This window comes from Meles meles, chromosome 12 (assembly GCF_922984935.1).
Source record: "Meles meles chromosome 12, mMelMel3.1 paternal haplotype, whole genome shotgun sequence".
Classification (NCBI taxonomy): Eukaryota; Metazoa; Chordata; class Mammalia; order Carnivora; family Mustelidae; genus Meles; species Meles meles.
The window spans coordinates 1538822-1561316 of NC_060077.1; positions in this window are offsets into that span (position 1 = coordinate 1538822).

The window sequence follows — 22495 nt, forward strand, 5'->3', positions numbered from 1 at the left end:
ATGGTCTGGCTGGGGGCTCCAGCGCAGGGGAGATTTCCCGAAGTAGAGTTGACGGAGCGGTTATGGCCATGCATCTGCCTCTGCATCTGCGGGCAGCCAGGGAACCCAGAGATGGGGCTGGCCTCTGTGGTGGAATGAATGGAACTCTCACTCGACAGCTGGAACACAGCTGCGATAGGCACCGTTGGCACTGGGCCAGTCGGGGGACTTGTGGCACGGGACTCAGGGTTCCCCGGGGTGAGGCCCCCAGACACAGGAGCCTGGCAACGGAAGGCTGAGCAAGCAGGCCTGGCCCTGGGCATGGCTTTCAGGGAAGGCCGGGCCCCAGCTGCCAGCACCAGGGAGGGGACAGCCAGAGACTGAGGAGTGGGAGGCATCAGCCTCGCTGGTGCCTGCCACACGGAGCTCCTCTTGGCAGTGCCGGTATGCGACACATCGGGATCCTGGGCCAAGCCCTGGGTGTCTGCCATGCAGACGTACGGCACCCGAAGCTGGTTCACCGGTCCTTTTCCGGCCAATTCCCACGAGTGTGCTGCCCAAATTGGGATCAATTTGGGCAGAACGGTTGTGAGAATCGGCCGGCCTTGGGCAGCCCTTGGGACCGCCCTGTTCCATGTGGCTCAGGGACCTTTCTTGCTCGGGGCATGATGCGGGACCAAGAAAAAGTGCCGAGAGGACGGGGCGCGGCTGGCGGCCCAGGCGCAGGGAAGCTGTCTTCAGGCAGAGTGGATGGAGGAGCTGTGGCCGGGCGCACGCCTCAGCATTGGCAGGCGGAGGGCACTCATGGATGGAGCTGGTCTCTGTGGGGGAACGAATGGATCTCTCACTCAACGGATGGGATGCAGCGTCAAAAGGCACCTTTGGCGCCGGGACGGTCGGGGGACTCCTGGCAAGGGACTAAGGCCTCCCGGGTTGGAGGCCCCCAGGCACAAGATCCTGGCAACAAGAGGCTGTGCAAGAAGGCCTGTGCCCAGGCTCGGACTTCGGGGCAGGCCTGGCCTCGGCTGCAAGCGTCAGGGAGGGGACCCACGGGGCTGAGGAGCGGGAGGCTTCAGCCTCGCCATTGCATCACTCACAGAGCTCCTCCTGGTGGTGCCGGGTCGCGACCCCTCGCGATCCCGGTCCAGGCCCAGGGGTGCGGCCCTGCGGACCTGCAGCACCCGAAGCGGGTTTGCCGGGTCTTTTCCGGCCAATACTCATGAGCATTCTGCCCAAATCGGGATCAATTTGGACAGAACGCTCGTGAGAATTGCCGGCGTTGGGCAGCCCTGGGGACCGCCCTGTTCCCCATGGCCCGGGGCCCTTTCTCGCTCGGGGCATGGGCGCCCACCCGCAAAACGCGCCGAGACGATGGGGCCTAGACGTGGGCCCCTCGCTTGGGAGATTTCCCCAAGCAGAGTATATGGAGGGGCTGTGGCCAGACATCCGCCTCCGCCAGGGCGGGTGGCCAGGGTTCCGGTGGATGGGGCTGGCCTCTTTGTTGGAACGAATGGAGCTATCGCTTGTCGGATGGGATGCAGCCTCTAAAGGCACCATTGGAGCCGGGAAGGTCGGGCGACTCGTGGCGCGGGACTCAGGGTTCCCCGGGGGTAGGCCCCCAGGCCCATGCCCATGGCAACTGAAGGCTGAGCAAGCAGGCCTAGGCCCGGGCCCGGCCTTCGGGGCAGGCCCGACCCAGCAGCAAGCACCACGGAGGGGACCCCCGTAGGCTGAGGAATGGGAGGAGTTGGCATCACCGGCGCCTGCCTCACGGAGCACCTCCTGGTGGTGCTGGGACGCGACCCCTCGCGATCCCGGTCCAGATCCAGGGGGGCAGACCTGCAGACCGGCGGCGCCCGAAGCGGGTTTGCCGGGTCTCTTCCGGCCAGTTCTCACGAGGGTTCTGCCCAAATCAGGATCGATTTGGGCAGAACCCTCGTGAGAATTGGCCGGCATTGGGCAGCCCTGGGGACCGCGTGTTCCCGTGGCTGAGGGCCCTTTCTCACTCGGGGCATAACGCGGCCACCCAGAAAACACGCTGAGACGATGGGGCCTAACCGTGGGCCCCTCGCTTGGGAGATTTCCCCAAGCAGAGTTGATGGATGGGCTGTGGCCGGGCGTCCGCCTCCGCCGGGGTGGGTGGCCAGGGCGCCCGGGCATGGGGCTGGCCTCTTTGTTGGAACAAATGGATCTATTGCTCTTCGGATGGGACACAGCCGCGAAAGGCACCGTTGGCGCCAGGACGGTCAAGGGACTCGTTGCTCAGGACTCAGAGTTCCCCGGGGGGAGGCCCCCAGGACCAGGCCCCTGGCAACGGAAGGCTGAGCAAGGAGGACTGGGTTCGGGCCCAGCACTCGTGGCTGGCCTGGCCCCAGGTACCAGCACTAGGTAGGGGACCCCCGGAGGCTGAGGAGTGCGACGGAGCTCCCCCTGACGGTGTCGAGATGCGACCTCTCGCCATCCGGTGCCAGGACAATGGTGGCAGCCCTGAGGCCCTGTGGAGCCCAAATGGGGTTCGCCGGGCATTTTCTGGCCAATTCTCATGAGCGTTCTGCTCAAATCGGGATCTCTTTGGGCAGAACGCTCGTGAGAATTGGCCGGCGTTGGTTAGCCCTGGTTAACGCCATCTTCCCCGGGCCCAGGGCACTTTCTCACTCAGGGCATGTTGCGGCCACCGGGAAAATGCGCCGTGATGACAGGGCCCGGACAGGGGCCCAGGCGCTGGGTAGCTTTCCCCAGGCAGAGTTGATGGAGGGGCTGTGGCCGAGCATCCGACGCCACCTTGGCGGGAGGCTGGGGTGCCCGGGGATGGGGCTGGCCTCTGTGCGGGAACGAAAGGATCTCTCGATTCACGGCTGGGACAAAGCCACGAAAGGCACCGTTGAGCCGGGACAGTCGGGGGATTCCTGGCACTTGACTCAGTGTTCCCCGGGTGGGGGGGGGCAGGCACACGTCCCTGGCAATGGAAGGCTGAGCAAGCAGGCCTGGGCCAGGGCGTGGCTTTCCTGGCAGGCCAGGAACCACCTGCCAGCGACACTAAGGGGACCCCCAGAGGCTGAGGAGTGGGAGGCGTCGGCCTCGCCGGCGCTTGCCTCACAGAGCTCCCCCTGGCAGTGCCAGGACGCGACCCCTCGCAATGCCGGGCCAGGCCCGGGGGGGACCTGCGGTGCCCAAAGGGGGTTCTCCGGGCGTTTTCCGGCCAATTCTCACGAGCGTTCTACCCAAATCAGGATCAATTTGGGTAGAACGCTCGTGAGAATTGGCAGGTGTTGGGCAGCGCTGGGGACCGCCCTGTTCCCCGAGGCCCAGGGCCCTTTCTCTCTCGGGGCATGTCGCGGCGACCCGGAAAACGTGCCATGACTATGGGGCCTGGCCTGGGGCCCCGGAGCCGGGGAGCTTTCCCTAAGCAGAGTTGATGGAGGCGCTGTGGCCGGGTGTCAGCCTCCGCCTTGGCGGGCGGCCAGGGCGCCCAGTGATGGGGCTGGCCTCTGTGGGGTAATGAATGGATCTCTTGCTCCACCGCTGGGATGCAGCCGTGAAAGGTACCGTTGGTACCAAGACTCGGGGCACTCGTGGCGCGGGACTCAGTGTTCCTGGGGGGGGGGGGGGGGGGCAGGCACAGGTCCCTGGCAACGGAAGGCTGAGCAAGCAGACCTGGGCCAGGGCGCAGCTTTCCTGGCTGGCCAGGAACCAACTGCCAGCGTCAGGGACGAATCACAGAGGCTGAGGAGCGGAAGTCGTCGGTCTCGCGGGGGCCTACCTCATGGAGCTCTTTTTGGCGGTGCGGGACGCGACCCCTCGTGATCCCGGTCCAGGTCCAGGGGGGCGGCCCTGCGGCCCTGTGGCGCCCGAAGGTGGTTCTCCAGGCGTTTTCCGGCCAATTCTCATGATCATTCTGACCAAAGAGGGATCGATTTTGGCAGCACGCTCGTGAGAATTGGCCGGCGTTGGGCCGCTCTGGGGACCGCCCAGTTCCCCATGGCCCAGGGCCCTTTCTTGCTTGGGGCATGACGCCGAACTCAGAAAACGTGCCGTGATGACGGGGCCCAGCCTGGGGCCCCGGCACCAGGGATCTTTCCCCAAGCAGAGTTGATGGAGGGGCTGGGGCCGGATGTCCGCCTCCACCTTGGCGGGTGCCTGGGATGCCCGGTGATGTGGCTGCCCTCTGTGGGGGAACGAATGGATCTCTCGCTTCATGTCTGGGACACACCTGCGAAAGGCAGAGTTGGCGCCAAGATGGTCGGGGGACTAGTGGCGCTGGACTTACGGTTCCCCGGGGAAAGGCCCCCAGGCACAGGCCCCTGGCAAAGGAAGGCGGAGCAAGCAGGCCAGGCCTGGGCCCGGCTTTCAGGGAAGGCCCGGCCCCAGTTACCAGCGCCAGAGAGGTGGCCCCCGGAGTCTGAGGAGTGGAAGGCTTCCGCCTCGCTGGTGCATGCCTCCCGGAGCTCCCCCAGGCGGTGCCGGGACGCTCGCCTTCATGATCCCGGGCCAGGCCCGGGGGTGCGGCTCTGCGGCGGCAGAAGGGGGATCTCCGGGCATTTTCCGGCCAATGTTCACAAGCGTTCTGCCCAAATTGATTTCAATTTGGGCAGAATGCTCGTGAGAATTGGTCGGCATTGTGCAGCCCTGGGGACCACCCTTTCCCCGTGGCCCAGGGTCCTTTCTTGCTCAGGGCATGTCAAGGCCACCCAAAAATGCGCCGTGACAACGGGGCCCGCCGGTGGTCCTGGCGCCAGGGAGCTTTCCCCAAGCAGAGATGATGGAGTGGCTGTGGCCGGGTGTCCGCCTCCGCCTTGGCAGGGGGCAAGGGCGTCCGTGGATGGGACTGGACTCTGTGGGTGAACCAATGCATCTCTCGCTCCACAGCTGGGACGCAGCCGCGAAAGGCACTGTTGGCGCCAGGACGGTCAGGGGACTCGTGGCGTGGGACTCAGGGTTTCCCGGGGGGAGGACCCCAGGCCCAGGCCCCCGGGAACTTAAGGCTGAGCAAGCAGGCCTGGTCCCGTGCCCGCATTTCGGGGCAGGCCCGGCCACAGCTGCCAGCGCCAGGGAGGGAAACCATGGAGGCTGAGGAGTGGGAGGCATCGGCCTCGCCGGCTCCTGCCTCACGGAGCTCCTCCTGGCGGTGGCAGGACGCGACCCCTCTCGATTTCACGCCAGGCCCAGGGGGGCAGCCCTGCAGCCCTGCAGCTACTGATGGGGGTTCGCCGGGAGTTTTCCGGACAATTCTCACGAGCGTTCTCCCCAAATCAGGATCAATTTGGGAAGAATGCTCGTGAGAATTGGCCGGCATTGGGCAGCCATGTGGACCGCCCTGTTCCACGTGACCCCGGACCCTTTCTCCCTCGGGGCATGTCGCGGCCTCCCGAAAACGCACCCTGATGACGGGGCCCGGTCGGGGGCCCCAGTGCCGGGGAGCTTTCCCCAAGCAGAGTTGATGGAGGGGATGTGGCCAGGCGTCCTCCTCCGCCTTGGCATGAGGCTGGGGCGCCCGGGGATGGGGCTGGCCTCTGTGGGGGAACCAATGCATCTCTCACTCCACGGCTGAGACGAGGCACAAAAGGCAGCATTGGCGCCGGGACGGTCGGGGGACTCGTGGCACGGGACTCAGTGTTCCCTGGGGGGAGGACCCCAGGACCAGGCCCCTGGCAACTTAAGGCTGAGCAAGCAAGCCTGGCCCCGTGCCCAGATTTCGGGGCTGGCCTGTTCACAGCTGCCAGCTCCAGGGAGATGACCCACAGAGGCTGAGGAGTGGGAGGCATCAGCCTCGCCGGTGCCTTCCTTACCGAGCTCCCCTGGCGGTGCTGGGATGCGACACCACGCGATACCGTGCAGGCCCAGGGGGGTGGCCCTGCGGCCCTGCGGCGCCCGAAGGGTGTTCGCCGGGCTTTTTCCGGCCAATTCTCATGAGCGTTCTGTCCCAATCGGGATCGATTTGGGTAGAACGCTCATGAGAATTGGCCGGCAATGGGCAGCCCTGGGGACCGCCCTGTTCCCCGTGGCCCAGGGCACTTTATCGCTCGGGGCATGTCGCGGCCACCCGGAAAACGCGCCATGACGACGGGGTCCCACCATGGACCCGGGTGCTGGGGAGCATTCCCCAAGCAGCGTTGATGGAGTGGCTGTGGCCGGGCGTCCTCCTCTGCTTTGGTGGGAGGCTGGGGCGCCCAGGGATGGGGCTGGCCTCTGTGGGGGAACCAATGCATCTCTCCTTCCACGGCTGAGATGCAGCCACAAAAGGCAGCGTTGGCGCCGGGATGGTCGGGAGACTCGTGGCGCGGGACTCAGTGTTCCCCGGGGGGAGGGCCCCAGGCCCAGGCCCCTGGCAATTTAAGGCTGAGCAACCAGGCCTGGCCCCGTGCCCAGACTTCGGGGCAGGCCCGTTCACAGCTGCCAGCGCCAGGGAGATGACCCACAGAGGCTGAGGAGCGGGAGGCATCGGCCTTGCCAGTGCCTGCCTTACCGAGCTCCCCCTGGTGGTGCCGGGACGCGACCCCTTGCGATCCTGGGCCAGGCCCAGGGGGGCGGCCCTGCGGCCCTGCAGCCCCCAAAGGGGGTTCGCCTGGCTTTTTCCGGCCAATTCTCATGAGCGTACTGGCCCATTCGGGATTGATTTGGGCAGAACGCTCGTGAGAATTGGCCGGCGTTGGGCAGCCCTGGGGACATCCCTGTTCGCCGTGGCCCAGGGCCCTTTCTCGCTCAGGGCATGTCACGGCCACCCGGAAAACGTGCCATGACGACGATGTCTGGCCGTGGGCCCCAGAGCTGGGGAGAGTTCTCCAAGCAGAGTTGATGGAGGGGCTGTGGCCAGGCGTCCGCCTCCGTCTTGGAGGGTGGCCAGGGCACCCGGGGATGGGGCTGGCCTCTGTGGGGGATCGAATGCATCTCTCGCTCTACAGCTTGGGCACAGCCGAAAAGGCACCGTTGTCGCTGGGACAGATGGGATACTCGTGGCGTGGGACTCAGAGTTCACTGGGGGGAAGCCCTCAGGCCCAGGCCCCTGGCAACGGAAGGCTGAGCAAGCAGGCCAGGGCACCGGCCCGGATTTCCAGGAAGGCTTGGCCCCAGCTGCCAGCACCAGCAAGGTGACTCCCAGAGGCTGAGGAGCGGGAGGCGTCAGCCTCGCCGGCTCCTGCGTCATGAATCTCCCCCTGGTGGTGCCGGAACGCGATCCCTCAAGATCCTGGGCCAGGACCAGGGTGGCGGCCCTGCGGCCCTGCAGCATCCGAGGGGGTTCGCCGGGCATTTTCCGGCCAATTCTCATGAGCTTTCTTCCCAAATCGGGATCGAATTTGTCAGAACGCTCGTGAGAATTGGCCAGCGTAGGGCGGCCCTGGGGACTGCCCTGTTTCCCGTGGCCTAAGGCCCTTTCTCGCTCGTGGCATGTCGCAGCCACCAGGAAAATGCGCCGTGACCACAGGGCTCGGCGGGGGCCCCGGCGCCGGGGAGCTTTCCCTAAGCAGAGTTGATGGCAGGGCTGTGGCCAGGAATCCGCCTCTGCCTTGGTGGGCAGCTGTGGTGCCCATGGGGTGGGTTGGCCTCTGTGGGGGAACGAATTCGTCTCTCACTCCATGGCTGGGACGCAGCCGTGAAAAGCTCCGTTGGGTTGGGACTGTCGGGGAGCTCCTGGCGCAAGACTCAGGGTTCCCCAAGGGTAATCCCCCAGTCCCAGGCCCCTGGCAATGGAAGGCTGAGCAAAAGGCCTGGGCCCCGGCCCTGCTATTGGGACAGGTCCGGGCCCAGCTTCCAGTGCCAGAGAGGGGACCCCCGGAGGCTGAGGAGCGGGAGGCGTCAGCCTCGCTGGCTCCTGCCTCACGGAACTCACCCTGGCAGTGCCGGAACACGACCACTCGCCATCCCTGGCCAGCCTAGGGGGGCGGCCCTGCTGCCCTCCGGCACCCAAAGGGACCTGGCCGGACATTTTCCGTCCAATTCTCACGAGCGTTCTTCCCAAATCAGGATCGAATTGGGCAGAACGCTCGTGAGAATTCGCTGGCGTTGGGCAGCCATGGGGAATGCCCTGTTCCCCGCGACCCAGGGCCCTTTCTCCCTCGGGGCATGTCGCGGCCTCCTGAAAACGCACCCTGACGATGGGGCCCTTTCGGGGGCCCCACTGCCATGGAGCTTTCCCCAAGCACAGTTGATGGAGGGGCTGTGGACAGGCGTCAGGCTCCACCTTGGCAGGGGGCCAGGGCGCCCGGGGATTGGGCTGGCCTCTGTGGGGGAACGAATGCATCTCTCGCGCCACAGCTGGGACGCAGCCGTGAAAGTTACCATTGGTGCCGGGACGGTCGGGTGACTCATGGCACACGACTCAGGGTTCCCTCAGTGGAGGCCCCAAGGCCCAGGCCCCAGGCATCGGAAGGCTGAGCAAACAGGCCTGGGACATGGCCCGGCATTTGGGGCGGCCCGGCCCCAGCTTCCAGCGCTAGGGAGGGGACCCCCGGAGGCAGAGGAGCGGGAGGCATCGGCTTCACCAGTGCCTGCCTCACGGAGTTCCAAATGGGGTTCGCTGGGCGTTTTCCAGTCAATTCTCACGAACGTTCTGCCACAATAGCGATCAATTGGGGCAGAACGTTTGTGAGAATTGTCTGGCGTTGGGCAGCCCTGGGGACAGCCCTGTTCCCCAATGGCCCAGTGTCCTTTCTTGCTCGGGGCAGGTCGCTGCCACCCGGAAAACGCGCCATGACAACGGGGCCCGGCCGGGGGCCCCAGCGTCCGGGAGCTTTCCCCAAGCACAGTTGATAGAGGTGCCGTGGCTGGGCGTCCGCCTCCACTTTGGCAGGTGGCTGAGGCGCCCGTGGATGGGGCTGGACTCTGGGGGTGAACCAATGTATCTCTCACTCCATGGCTGGGACACAGGCGCGAAAGGCAGCTTTGGTGCTGGGACGGTCAGGGGACTCATGGCGTGGGACTCAGTGTTCCCCGGGGGGAAGCCCCCAGTCACAGGCCTCTGGCAATGGAAGGCTGAGCAAGCAGGCCTGGGCCTCGGCCCGGGTTTCAGGGCCGGCTTGGCCCAGCTCCCAGTGCCAGGGAGGGGAACCCCAGAGGCTGAGGAGTGGGAGGCATCGGTCTCGCTGGCGCCTGCCTCACAGAGCTCACCCTGTTGGTCCCTGGACCCAACACCTCTCAATCCCGGGCCAGGGATTCGCTGGGTGTTTCCGGCCAATTCTCACGAGCGTTCTGCCCAAATCAGGATGGATTGGGGCAGAACGCTCGTGAGAATTGGGCGGCGTTGGGCAGCCCTGGGGACCGCCGTGTTCTCCGTGGCCCAGGGCCCTTTCTGGCTCTGGGCATTTCACGGCCACCCGAAAACATACCTTGACGATGGGGCCCGACTGGGAGTTCCAGTGGCGGGGAGCTTTCCCCAAGCAGGATTGATGGAAGGGCTGTGGCTGGACATCCGCCTCCGCCTTGGCGGGCGGCCTTGGCGTCCGGGGTTGGGGCTGGCCTATGTGGGGAACGAATGCATCTCTCGCTCCACAGCTGGGACGCAGTCGTGAAAGGCACCGGTGGCGTCAGTATGGTCGGGGAACTCGTGGCGTGGGACGCAGCATTCCCCAGGGGGAGGCCCCCAGGCCCAGGCCCCTGGCAACAGAAGGCTGAGCAAGCAGGCCTGGGCCCTGGCCCGGCTTTCAGGGCAGGCCCGGCCCCAGCTGCCAGTGCCAGGGAGGGGGCCCCCAGAGGCTAGGAGCAGGAGGCGTCGGCCTCGCTGGTGCCTGCCTCACGGAGCTCCCACTGGCAGTGTCGGGATGCGACCCTTCGCCATCCGGGACCAGGCCCAAGGGGGCAGCCCTGGGGACCTCACTGTTCCCCGTAGTCCAGGGCCAGTTCTCGCTCGGGGCATGACGCAGCCACCCAGAAAACACATCGTGACGACGGGTCCCAGCTGGGGGCCCCAGCGCCGGGTTGCTTTCCCCATCCAGAGTTGATGGAGGGCAGTGGCCGGGCGTCCACCTCTGCCTTGGAGGGTGCCATGGCACCCGGGGATGGGGCTTGCCTCTGTGGGGGAACAAATTCATCTCTCGATCCACGGCTGGGACAGAGCCACAAAAGGCACCGTTTGGCCGGGACTGTCAGGGAACTCGTGGGGCAGGACTCAGGGCTCCCCAGGGGTAGGCCCCCAGCTCCAGGCCCCTGACAACGGAAGGCTGAGCAACAGGCTTGGGCCTCGGCCCGACTTTTGGGGCAGGTCCGGCCCCAGCTTCCAGTGCCAGAGAGGGGACCCCTGGAGGCTGAGGAGCGGGAGGCGTTGGCCTTGCCGGCACCTGCCTCACGGAGCTCCCCCAGGTGGTGCCGGGATGCGACCACTCGCGATCCCAGGCCAGGCCAAGGGGGCGGCCCTGCGGCGCCTGAAGTGGGTTCGCCGGGTGTTTTCCAGCCAATTCTCATGAGCGTTCTGCCCAAATCAGGATCAGCTTGGGCAGAACGCTCGTGAGAATTGGTCGGCGTTGGGCAGCCCTGGTGACCGCCCTGTTCCCCGTGGCCGAGGTCCCTTTCTCGCTCGGGGCATGAAGTGGCCTCCCGGAAAATGGGCCATGACGCCGGGGAGAATTCCCCAAGCAGAGTTGATGGAGGGGCTGTGGCCGGGCCTCCAACTCCATCATGGCGGGCGGCCGCGGTGCCTGTGATGGGGCTGGCCTCAGTGGGGGAAACGAATGAATCTCTCACTGCAAGGCTGCGATGCAGCCATGAAAGGCACCGTTGGCACCAGGATGGTCAGTGAACTCGTGGCGCGGGACTCAGGGTTCTCCGGGGGATGCCCCAAGGTCCAGGACCTTGGAAACAGACGGCTGTGAAAACAGGCCTGGGACCTGTCCCAGCATTTGGGGCCGGCCTGGCCCCAGCTTCCAGCGCCAGGGAGGGGACCCCCGGAGACTGAGGAGCAGGAGGCATCAGCCTCGCTGGCGCCTGCCTCACGGAGCTCCCCCTGGCGGTGTCGGGACGCAACACCTCGCTATCCCGGGCCAGGACCAGGGGCCGGCCCTGCAGCCCTGAGGCGTACAAATGGGGTACGCTGGACGTTTTCCAGCCAATTCTCATGACCGTTCTGCCACAATAGGGATCGATTGGGGCAGAACGCTTGTGAGAATTGTCTGGTGTTGGGCAGCCCTTGGGACTGCCCTGTTCCCCATGACCCAAGGCCCTTTCTCGCTCGGGGCAGGTCGCAGCCACCCAGAAAACGTGCCATGACAACGGGGCCCGGCCGGGGGCCTGGGAGCTTTCCCCAAGCAGAGTTGATGGAGGGGCTGTGGCCGGGCGTTCGCCACCGTGTTTTGGGCGGCCGGGGCGCCCGGGGATGGGGTTGGACTCTGTGGGTGTACCAATGCATCTCTTGCTCCATGGCTGGGACGCAGCCGCAAAAGGCACCATTGGCGCCGGGATGGTCGGGGGACTCGTGGCGCAGGACTCAGGCTTCCCTGGGGGGAGGTCCCCAGGCCCAATCCCCTGGCAATGGAAGTATGAGCAAGCAGGCCTGGGCCCAGGAGACTGCAACCCTTCCTCTCTATCTCTGGCTGCCTCTCTGCCTACCTGTGATCTCATCTGTCCAATAAATAAATAAAATCTTGAAAGAGAATTTAAAACATATAAGCTTAAATTTAAATGCATCTGTGGGGAACACTTAACTTTTCCCTGTAGTATCTCCCCCTCTTGTCATATTTTAAGGTAAGATTTAAGAGTACTATTTGCATACTCAGCGATGGCCTTCCCCTGAGTGTTACATGAAATACCTGTAGAGTGCCCTATGCAAAAGGTAGCGTCAAAGTTGGAAAAGATTGAGACGTAAATAACGTTTGCGCACGCTCAGTAGTTTGCATGGGTAGGACCAAGAATTCAGGTTCCTTTCCCATACTATGAATAGTCCTCTGACGACCCCGGGGAATTAGTTGTGTTAATAACTCTACCTGTCCGGGGATGACATGGAGTTGGTGTCAAGCTAAAGAAATCTACTCCAAAGGCCCATGAACTTGCCCTATCGCTGCTAAAGTTCATTTGAATGGCATTAATGAGATTCGATATCTTGTCGTGGCAGGATCATACTGACAGAGCTGGGCATGTGATAGTTTATCATGGACTAGTTAAAACGCTCTTTTAGCCCTCTGGTTCAAAGTTCCAGGAGAGGATGGGGAACAATCCCCTTTTAGGATATCAAACAAGGGCTTCATGTCGGTAGCCGCTCAATGTAAAATGGGTCTAATCCAGTGCATATCTGCTCACAATTGTTGAAAATCGTTCAGGTTGCGCAAAGCTTGCATCCGTATTGAAACTTTTTAAGGACGGATTCTTGGATTCGCAATGACATATCCCAGTGATTCACAAGGTTCCAGTTTCTGTACCATTTCAGGGGCGACTACCCCATTTTATTGTTGTAATTGAGTAACGAAATAGGGAGAGGCTCGTTGTAAAATCTCCTCCTTTTCCGCTGTTAATAGGATATCATCCATACAGTGTATGCAATAGACCATGGGTTCAAATTGTGCTGGAAATGGAGAAATTGCATGAGAACCAAATTCCTGGCACAGAGGGGGACTATTAGCCATACCTTGAGGTCCAACCTTCCATTGATACCGTTTAGCAGGTGCTTTAGGGTTAGTACTGGGAATGATAAAGGCAAATCGTTCACAGTCTTGGGGGGCTAAAGGAATGGGAAATCAATAAATAAATCAATCATTGCTTTACATCAAAGATAATTCATTAGCATTGAAGAAGGATAGCCGATAGTGGAGGTAGTCCAGGTTGAAGGGCCCTCATCGGTTGCATGGTGGCATTTCCTGCCCTTAGATCCTGCAAAAGTCTCCATTTTCCTGATTTCTGGTCAGTTACCAAGATAGGAGTATTCCAAGTGCTAAAAGATTCCTTTAGATGACCCCAAAGCAGCTGATCTTCCATTCGAGTCAATGCTGCTGCCATTTTCTCCGCAGGCAAGGGCCACTGATCCACCCACCCAGGGTCATTAGATTTCCCTTTGATAGGCATCTCATGAGGGGATTTCAGTGGCCCTGAGGAAAACCCAAAGCAGCCTTGGAATGCTGCGATTGTCTCTGGAGCAGATTGGGTTCTGCCTGTAAATCCTTCCATAAACCATTACCCCGTTTGCATCTAAATTCTTCCATAAGGGCAATGGCGATGACGAACATCGTTTGGGCCAGGGAATAGGGGCTGTCGTTCAAGAAAGCAGCCATATTGGTTAAAACATAACAGCCCCACAGATTCAGGTCAACTTGGAACATGAACGGCTGAAATACTCCCTGAAGGTGCTCAGCGGTGGGCCAATTAAAGCAATCAGCACTTAGCCTAGGAGCCTGCAACTTGTCCCACGCCCCAAATAGAAGTATCTGAATCCACAAGAGGCCAATATTTAGGCCAGCGTGGGGAAGCAATCACTGAAACATCCGCTCCTGTATCGACTAAGCCGAGAAAGGCTCGACCGTGGATGATCCGAGTCAAGTAAGGTTTATCTGCAGAAAGGAATTGGGCCCAACATACGTCAGTAGAGCCACAACCTCCAGTTCCTCTCGTGCCATTCAGAGCTGGGTTATTGGTCTCCATCCATGGCATGATAATTAATTGCAAAATGGGGACTCGTGGTTGCAAGGAGAGTGCTCCTTCCTTCAAGGTAGCCATAATTTTCATTTCTCCTGTATAATCTTCATTTTACAAAATCATTAAAACCATTCCAAATGACAAAACTCAGAATAGAGAGGGGGGCAGGAGGAGCACTGAGGAGGATATCCAACAGTGCCGACTTCATTCAGGGCAGTGAGACATTCTATAGCCAACAGGAACTCTCTTCAGCTGGTTACAAAAGACTTTGCTACATGCACCAAAGCCCTCCACACCAGGACTGCGTTGCCCACTTCAGATAAACACCGGTAGGCAATGGCTGATGTTATTCCAATTGTCTCGTAAGAAGTAAAATCTGAGAGTGATTTAGGAGCTAATTGTGCTCCAAACGGAGAAATTGCATGAGAATCAAATTCCTGGCACTGAGTGGGACTATTAGTCATACCTTGAAGTCCAACCTGCCTTTGATACCGTTTAGCAGGTTCTTTAGGTTTAGTACTGGGAATGGTAAAGGCAAGTAGTTCACAGTCTTGTGGGGGGAGAACTAAAGGAATGGTAAAAAATCAATCAATCAATCAATCAATCAATGCTTTACATCAAAGATAATTCATTAGCATTGAAGAAGGATAGCCGATGGTGGAGGAAGTCCAGGTTGAAGGGCCCTCATCAGTTTCATGGTGAGATTTCCTGCCCTTAGACCCTGTAAAAGTCTCCATTTTCCTGATTTCTCATCAGTTACAAAGATAGGAGCATTCCAAGGGCTAAAAGATTCCTTTAGATGACCCCAAAGCAGCTGATCTTCCATTCGAGTCGCTGGTGCTGCCAATTTCTCCGCAGGCAAGGGCCACTGATCCACCCATCCAGGGTCATTAGATTTCCCTTTGATAGGCACCACATGAGGGGATTTCAGTGGCCCTGAGGAAAAACCGAAGTAACCTTGGAATGCTGCCATTCTCTCTGGAGCAGATTGGGTTCTCCCTGTAAATCCTTCCCTAAACCCTTGCCCCGTTTGCACCTCAATAATTCCATAAGGGCCATGGCGACGACGAACATGGTTTGGGCCTGGGAATAGGGGCTGTCGTTCAAGAAAGCAGCCATATCTCTTAAAACATCACAGCCCCACAGATTCAGGTCAACTTGTAACATGAACGGCTGAAATACTCCCTGATGGCGCTCAGCACTGGTCCAATGCAAGCAAACAGCACTTAGCCTAGGAACCTCCAACTTCTTCCATGCCCTAAATAGAGGTATCCGAATCCACAAGAGGCCAATGTTTAGGCCAGCATTGGGAAGCAATCACTGAAACATCCGCTCCTGTGCCGACTAAGCCGAGAAAGGCTTGGCCCTGGATGATCTGAGTCAAGTAAGGTTTATCTGCAGAACTGAATTGGGCCCAACATACGTCAGTAGAGGCACAAACTCCAGTTCCTTTCATGCCTTTCAGAGCTGGGTTACTGGTCTCCATCCACGACATGTTAATTAATTGCGCAATGGGGTTTCGAGGTTGCAAGGAGAGCGCTCCTTCCTTCAAGGTACCCATAATTTTCATTTCTCCTGTCTAATCTTCATCGTACAAAATCATTAAAACCATTGCAAACGACAAAACTCAGAATAGAGATGGGGGCAGGATGAGCACTGAGGAGGATGTCCCACAGTGCTGACTTGATTCAGGTCAGTGTGGCATTCTATAGGCAACAGGAACTCTCTTCAGCTGGTTACAAAAGACTTTGCTACATGCGGAAAAACCCTCCAAACCAAACCTGTGTTGCCCACTTCAGATAAACACCTGTAGGCAATGGCTGATAGTAGTCCAATCGTCTCGTAAGAAGTAAAACCTGAGAGTGATTTAGGAGCTGTGCTGGAACAGCAAGGACCAGTTAACAGCTTATGACCCTAACAAATTGGCTCGCATCTAACTAGGAACCATGTGGGAAATCATGTCGAGCTCACAACACAAAGCTCAGACGCTGTCTCAGTGCTACTCCAATTTTCCATCCTAAATCTTTGGTGAGGCTCTTCGGACTCTAAAGGAGACACAAGTCAAGTCTGGTTTGGTCCTCATCTCAAGCCTCATCGTGGCCTCCCAGAGCTCCCCTTCCTTTTTAACTAAGTCAAGATAAATGTATTTGTGTCTGGGCATGTAGTCATCGCTGTCCTGCACAAACCTGTACAATGCACCATATGAACACAAGAGTAAGTAACATACAGAGAAGTCCGGGAAACAGCCAGAATGAATATTTTCACCAGTTACCAGGGTTCAACTCATGGAGGCTATCTAGGATATGTGCAACCACTTCAGCAGGGTTCACTACAGCCAGTCGAGACTGACTGATGCTTGATATATATTTTTGTAGTTCCACTCCATCAAGGCGAACATTCGAATGATAAGCAAGTAGTTCACACACAGTCTTTACCATGGATGTTAGACAGTAGGTGTCCTCCTGCAAAGGAGGTGAGAACTCTTCCTCCCGAGCCCACTACCCATCCAAAAGGTCTAGGAACACAGGCCCATAAGGTTAATTGAAGTCTTTTGTGGTAGTCTAACCGCTCTTAGCTATTGGCATGCCAAGTGGTCCCAGGGCAGCAACCAGCTTCCAAAGTTCTGTATGGAACATTCCTCAAGCCGTAGACAAGATCCCTCCTGGAATGGTCACATGATGCTTTGGGAAGCTAGCAGGGAAGCAAGGTTTCGAAGAGGTTCTTCTCTATCCTTCCTTGGCCAGGCAGTCATAGAGAAATCAGGGACGCCATAAGAAGAGATGACCAAGGGCTTTACTTGGAGTCCTTCTCTCCAACTGGGGCTTTAAAGGGAGAAGGAGTCTTCTTCTTCTCCCTCTGTTCTTGCCGTTCAACGTGAGGTGAGCCATCCTCTGGTGGAGAGGCGAGCAGTCGGCACCACCTTTCTGGGGGAAAGCGCAGGGTATCTTCATCCTGAGGAAAAACCCAAACAAAACCGTGCCCTCAGGGAAGAACAGGATCAGGGCCCTTCCAAGTGCCCGTCAGGAAGTCCCTCCACCTAGCGTAGGGAGAGGGGAGAAGTCTGGATGCCAAAAGCATTCAGATGGTGTGTGACCTATTTCATCACCATTCAACATTGAAAACATAGGGGCACCTGGGTAGCTCAGTGGGTTAAAGCCTCTGCTTTCAGCTCACGTCATGATCCCAGGGTCCTGGGATCAAGACCGGCATCTGGCTCTCTGCTCAGCAGGGAGACTGCTTCCCTTCCTCTCTCTCTCTGGCTGCCTCTCTGCCTACCTGTGATCTCATCTGTCCAATAAATAAATAAAATCTTGAAAGAGAATTTAAAACATATAAGCTTAAATTTAAATGCATCTGTGGGGAACACTTAACTTTTCCCTGTAGTATCTTTTAAGATTACTCTTGTAATCTTTTAATGTAAGATTTAAGAGTACTATTTGCATACTCAACGATGGCCTTTCCCTGAGTGTTATATGGAATACCTATAGAGTGCGCTATGCGAAAGGTAGCGTCAAAGTTGGAAAAGATTGAGACGTAAATAATGTTTGCACACGCTCAGTAGTTTGCATGGGTAGGACCAAGAATTCAGGTTCCTTTCCCGTACTATGAATAGTCCTCTGACGACCCCGGGGAATTAGTTGTGTTAATAACTCTACCTGCCCAGTGATGACATGGAGTTGGTGTCAAGCTAAATGATCCACTCCAAAGGCCCATGAACTTGCCCTATCGCTGCTAAAGGTCATCTGAATGGCATTAATGAGATTCGATATCTTGTCGTGGCAGGATCATACTGACAGAGCTGGGCATGTGATAGTTTATCATGCACTAGTTGGAACGCTGTTTTAGCCTTCTGGTTCAAAGTTCCTGAAGAGGATGGGGAACAATCCCCTTTTAGGATATCAAACAAGGGCTTCATGTCGGTAGCCGCTCAATGTAAAATGGGTCTAATCCAGTGCATATCTGCTCACAATTGTAGAAAATCCTTCAGGGTGCGCAAAGATTGCGTCCGTATTGAAACTTTTTAAGGACGGATTCTTTGATTCTCAATGACATATCCCAGTGATCACAAGGTTCCAGTTTCTGTACCTTTTCAGGGGCGACTACAATTTTATTGTTGTAATTGACTAACGAAATAGGGAGAGGCTCGTTGTACAATCTCCTCCGTTTCAGCTGTTAATAGGATATCATCCATACAGTGTATGCAATAAACCATGGGTTCAAATTGTGCTGGAAATGGAGAAATTGCACGAGAATCAAATTCCTGGCACCGAGTGGGACTATTAGCCATACTTGAGGTCCAACCTGCAATTGATACCGTTTAGCATGTTCTTTAGGGTTAGTACTGGGAATGGTAAAGGCAAATCTTTCAGAGTCCTGCGGCGGCTAAACGAATGGTAAAAAGTCAATGAATCAATCAATCAATCAGTCAATCATTGTTTTACATCGAAGATAATTCATTAGCATTGAATAAGGATATCCGATGGTGGAGGTAGTCCAGGTTGAAGGGCCCTCATCAGTTTCATGGTGGCATTTCCTGCCCTTACATCCTGCAAAAGTCTCCATTTTCCTGATTTCTCATCAGTTACAAAGATAGGAGCATTCCAAGGGGTACAAGATTCCTTTAGATTACCACAAAGAAGCTGATATTCCTCCATTCGAGACGATGCTGCTGCCAATTTCTCCGGAGGCAAGGGCCACTGATCCACCCATACAGGGTCATTAGATTGCCCTTTGATAGCAGCCCATGGGGGGATTTCAGTGGCAATGAGGAAAACCCAAAGCAGCCTTGGAATGCTGTGATTGTCTCTGGAGCGGATTGGGTTCTCCCTGGAAATCCTTCCCTAAACCCTTGCCCCGTTTGCATCTCAATTCTTCCATAAGGGCCATGGCAACAACGAACATGGTTTGGGCCTGGGAATAGGGGCTGTCGTTCAAGAAAGCAGCCATATCAGTTAAAACATCACAGCCCCACAGATGAAGGTCAACTTGGAACATGACAGGCTGAAATACTCCCTGATGGCGCTCAGCGGTGGGCCAATTCAAGCAATTAGCACTTAGCCTAGGAGCCTCCAACTTGTCCCACGCCCCTCATAGAAGTATCCGAATCCACAAGAGGCGAATGTTTAGGCCAGCGTTGGGAAGCAATCACTGAAACATCCGCTGCTGTGCCGACTAAGCCGAGAAAGGCTCGGCCCTGGATGATCTGTGTCAAGTAAGTTTATCTGCAGAAATGAATTGGGCCCAACATACGTCAGTAGAGCCACAACCTCCAGTTCCTCTCGTGCCGTTCAGAGCTGGGTTATTGGTCTCCATCCACGGCATGATAATTAATTGCACAATGGGGACTCGTGGTTGCAAGGAGAGTGCTCCTTCCTTCAAGGTAGCCATAATTTTCATTTCTCCTGTCTAATCTTCATCGTAAAATATCATTAAAACCATTGCAAAGACAAAACTCAGAATAGAGATGGGGCAGGAGGAGCACTGTGGAGGATGTCCCACAGTGCCGACTTGATTCAGGGCAGTGAGGCATTCTATAGCCAACAGGAACTCTCTTCAGCTCATTACAAAAGACTTTGCTACATGCACCAAAACCCTCCAGACCAGGCCTCTGTTGCCCACTTCAGATAAACACCGGTAGGCAATGGCTGATATTTTTACAATTGTCTCGTATGAAGTAAAAGTTGAGAGTCATTTAGGAGTTGTGCTGGAAGAGCAAGGACCAGTTAAGAGCTTATGACCCCAACCAATTGGCTCGAATCTAACTAGGAAACATGTGGGAAGTCACATTGGCGAGCCCACAGCACAAGGCACAGGCGCTTTCCAGGGCTACTCAAATTTTCCATCCGAAATATTTGGTGAGGCTATTCGGACTCTAAAGAAGAAAAAAGTCAGGGTCTTGTTTGTTCCTCGTCTCATGCTTTATCGTGACCTCCCACAGCTCCCCTTTCCTTTTTACCTAAGTGAAGATAAATATATTTGTGCTTGGGCTCATAGTCTTTGCTGTTCCACACAATCCTGTACAATGCACCATATGAACACAAGAGTAAGGAACATACAGAGAAGTCCAGGAAACAGCCAGAATGAATGTTTTCACCACTTACCAGGGATCGACCCATGGAGGCTATCTAGGATATGTGCACCAACTTCAGCAGGGTTCACTACATCCAGTCGAGACTGACTGATGCTTGATATATATTTCTGTAGTTCCACTCGATCAAGGCGGACATTAGAATGATAAACAAGTAGTTCACACACAGTGGTTACCATGGATGTTAGACAGTGGGTGTCCCCGCACAAAGGATGTGAGAACTCTTGTTCCCGAACCCACTACCCGTCCAAAAGGTCTAGGACCATAGACCCATGAGGTTAGTTTGAAGTCTTTTGTGGTAGTCTAACCGCTCTTAGCTATTGGCACCCCAAGTGGTCCCAGGGCAGCAACCAGCTTCCAAAGTTCTCTATGGATCGTCCCTCCAGCTGTAGACAAGATCCCTCCTGGAATGGTCCCATGATGCATTGGGAAGCTAGGAGGGAAGGCAAGGTTTCGCAGAGGTTCTTCTCTATCCTTCCTTGACCAGTCAGTCATAGAGAAATCAGGGACGCCATGAGGAGAGATGATCAAGTGCTTTATTGAGAGACCTTCTACCCAACTGTGGCTATAAAGGGGGAAGACGTCTTCTTCTTCTCCCTCTGTACTTGCCATTCAACGTGAGGTGAGCCATCCTCTGGTGGAGAGGCGAGGAGTCACCACCACCTTTCTGGGAGCCAGTGCAGGGTATCTTCATCCCAGGCAAAACCCAAACAAAACCATGGCCTCAGCACGTGACAGGATCAGGACCCTTCTAAGTCCCCGTCAGGGGGTCCCTCCACCTAGCATAAGGGAGAGGGAAGAAGTCTGGTGCCAAAAGCATTCAGATGCTGTGCAACCTAATTCATCAACATTCAAAACATTTAAAACATAGGGGCACCTGGGTAGCTCAGTGGGTTAAAGCCGCTGCTGTCAGGTCAGGTCATGATCCCAGGGTCCTGGGATCGAGACCGGCATCTGGCTCTCTGCTTAGCGGGGAGACTTCTTCCCTTCCTCTCTCTCTGGCTGCTTCTCTACCTACCTGTGATCTCATCTGTCAAATCAATAAATAAAACCTTTCAAGAAAATTTAAAACCTATAAGCTTAAATGTAAATGCATCTGTGGGGAACATTTCACTTTTCCCTGTAGTATCTCCCCCTCTTTTAATCTTTTAAGGTAAGAATGAAGAGTACTATTTCCATAGTCAACGATGGCCTTTCCCTGAGTGTTATATGGAATACCTGTAGAGTGCGCTATGCGTAAGGTAGCGCCAAAGGTTGGAAAAACTTGAGACGTAAATAACGTTTGCACACACTCAGTAGTTTGCATGGGTAGGACCAAGAATTCAGGTTCCTTTCCCGTACTATGAATAGTCCTCTGACGACCCTGGGGAATTAGTTGTGTTAATCACTCTACCTGCCAGTGATGACATGGAGTTGGTGTCAAGCTGAATGAATCCACTCCAAATGCCCATGAACTTGCCCTATCGCTGCTAAAGGTCATCTGAATGGCATCAATGAGATTCAATATCTTGTCATGGCAGGATCATACTGACAGAGTTGAGCATGTGATAGCTTATCATGGACTAGTTGGAACGCTGTTTTGGCCCTCTGGTTCAAAGTTCCAGGAGAGGATGGGGAACGATGCCCTTGTAGGATACCAAACAAGGGCTTCAGGTCAGCAGCCGTTCGATGTAAAAAGGGTCTAATCCAGTGCAAATCTCCTCACAATTGTTAAAAATCCTTCAGGGTGCGCAAAGATTGCATCCATATTGAAACATTTTGAGGACGGATTCTTGGATTCGCAATGACATATCCCAGTGATTCACAAGGTTCCAGTTTCTGTACCTTTTCAGAGGCGACTACCCCATTTTATTGTTGTAATTGAGTAACGAAATAGGGAGAGGCTCGTTGTACAATCTCTCCGTTTCAGGTATTAATAGGATATCATCCATACAGTGTATGCAAAAGAACATGGGTTCAAATTGTGCTGGAAACGGAGAAATTGCACGAGAACCAAATTCCTGGCACAGAGTGGGACTATTAGCCATACCTTGAGATCCAACCTGCCATTGATACCGTTTAGCAGTTCTTTAGGGATAGTACTGGGAATGGTAAAGGCAAATCGTTCACCGTATTGGGGGGGGGGGCTAAAGGAATGGAAATCAATCAATCAATCAATCCTTTACATCAAAGATAATTCATGAGTATTGAAGAAGGATAGGCGATGGTGGAGGTAGTCCAGGTTGAAGGGCCCTCATCGGTTGCATGGTGACATTTCCTGCCCATAGATCCTGCAAAAGTCTCCAGTTTCCTGATTTCTGGTCAGTTACCAAGATAGGAGTATTCCAAGTGCTAAAAGATTCCTTTAGATGACCCCAAAGCAACTGATCTTCCATTCGAGTCACTGCTGCTGCCAATTTCTCCACAGGCAAGGGCCACTGATCCACCCATCCAGGGTCATTAGATTTCCCTTTGATAGGCAGCACATGAGGGGATTTCAGTGGCCCTGAGGAAAACCCAAAGCAGCCTTGGAATGCTGCCATTCTCTCTGGAGCAGATTGGGTTCTGCCTGTAAATCCTTCCCTAAACCCTTGCCCCGTTTGCATCTCAATAATTCCATAAGGGCCATGGCCACGACGAACATGGTTTGGGCCTGGGAATAGGGGCTGTCGTTCAAGAAAGCAGCCATATCTCTTAAAACATCACAGCCCCACAGATGAAGGTCAACTTGGAACATGACAGGCTGAAATACTCCCTGATGGCGCTCAGCGGTGGGCCAATTCAAGCAATTAGCACTTAGCCTAGGAGCCTCCAACTTGTCCCATGCCCCTCATAGAAGTATCCGAATCCACAAGAGGCCAATATTTAGGCCAGTATGGGGAAGCAATCACTGAAACATCCGCT